Source organism: Magnolia sinica, chromosome 2 (assembly GCF_029962835.1).
Source record: "Magnolia sinica isolate HGM2019 chromosome 2, MsV1, whole genome shotgun sequence".
Classification (NCBI taxonomy): Eukaryota; Viridiplantae; Streptophyta; class Magnoliopsida; order Magnoliales; family Magnoliaceae; genus Magnolia; species Magnolia sinica.
This window is the reverse complement of record NC_080574.1, coordinates 48,921,773-48,923,719: the sequence shown is the minus strand read 5'-3', so window position 1 is coordinate 48,923,719 and position 1,947 is coordinate 48,921,773.

Here is a 1,947-nt window from a genome sequence, read left to right as displayed (position 1 = left end):
TTGAAGAAGATGTCAGAATCACTTTCCAACACTTCAACTCAGGCTGAGCTAGCTTGAACACTCTTATTAGTGTGAAGGAAGGCTCGACCATATTTATTGGTGTTGGGGATGGGATAGTCAATGCAATCGAGGTTGTCTTCTTTGATCGTGTCTTCCTCTGAAAAAGGGACACGACCAACTGAGGAGCAGTCAATCTCTTGATGCCTTCTTTATTCTTCTTCTTCTCGACTACAAGTTTCTCCATCTTAGATAAAAAAGAGATCTGGTCAATGATCAATTCATGGGATCTACTAATTAAAATCTCATAATATTTTTTCCACCAAGAGTAGAATGACTTTAACTATTACGGATAGTTAGAGAAAAGGGGGAGTGTGAAAGAAAAACTAATAGAAACAAACCCTCTGTGGAGAGTCTGAAAAGTGATGACCAAGTCTACAACTGGTCGATGAGTCAGAGCTTCGTTGCAAGTTCGGTAAATAAATTAAAAAGGGATACCTTAAGATAAACTAAATTGACGAGAAAGAATATTAGGGTTGTACTGTTCGATGCTAGTCTTGACATCAATTCATGTATCTATTATGCCGCCATATAGAAGGTCTCTGTATATCGGGTAGTTTTTCTAAGTTGCATCCCTGATACTTGCCATCTCAGTGTCGATTGACTCGTAGTCTTCAGTAAACCAGGTCAGATGGAACTCTTTATCTTTTAAGGAGCAGAAAGAATGGTTGGACTTCTCAAGGGTAAAAGAGAGAAAAAAAATGCTCATATATTCAGCAAAAGAATAATTAATTTTGGAGTAGAAGATGTTACAGTAACTGAAAAAGGTACATTTTATATCCGTTGGAACATATTTAGCGATTTTGCTCCAAACTACTCGTATAACCACATCTGGACAAGCCAGATATTCCTGTCAGAGTCGTAAAATCCCTTTGTGGTTGCTTCAAACATGTTACGGTAAAGATGGAATAACATAAAATCAACGAGAGCAAGCTGATGTCATTGAGCGAGTGCCTCGGCCGGGTGAATATATTCCCTGGTGATTTGCAGGGCACTCACACATAGAAGGAATCGGCAAATCCACATTAGAAGGAATATTGTGTGTTTTTACTCATTCTCTTCATCCTGAGACTTGTGTTGCAAAGCCATGAAAGTAGAATATGCCTTGCTAGTCTTGTCTAGAAGAGTGAAGGGATATTGATTCTTAAAAGAAAAGCCTGGATAAATAGGCTCACCAAAGGGCAAAAGGTTAGTGAATGCACATACATCCACAATTAGATCTGTACACAAGTAGAGTTAGCTCGGTAGCTCGCTCAACTCGACTCGAAAAAGCTCAACTCGACTCGGATCGAAGCTGAGTTCGAACCAAGTCGAGTTGATTTTTGGAGCTCTAAATGAGTTCGAGCCAAGTTCAATCTTGCCCCAGCTCAACTCGACTCGACTCGAATACTGCTCGAACTCGGCTTGACTCGGTTGAACTCGGCTCAACTCAGTACAGGGTATATATACCCTTTTTTAAAAAAAAACCCTACCCTACCCATTTTCAAAAAACATCTCGCCCGGCGCCCGCACGAACCATAAACCCTAACCCTCTCTTCCTCCCTCTCTCTCAGTTCGGCGAAGCTGACCTTCCTCCCTCTCTCTCTACTCTCTCCCTCATCCTCCCTTACCCACATAGCCGCACCGATGCATGGCCGTCCAACCTCCCTGCTCTATGGGAAAGAAAAGTACATATATGGGAAAGAATCAGGATTTTGTCTTTGCATGGTCAATGCGGGGTGTCCTGAAGTATCATGAAGAAATAGTTGAGTCTTTAAACAGCCAGGGTGTTTCTACAATTTTTCTACTCCAGAAAAATCTTCTGCGTAGGACTACTTCTATTTTTGCAAATTCTTATGACCGAGATGTGAACCTTTAAGAGTGTTGAACCATTCTTAAAGAAATCCAGGT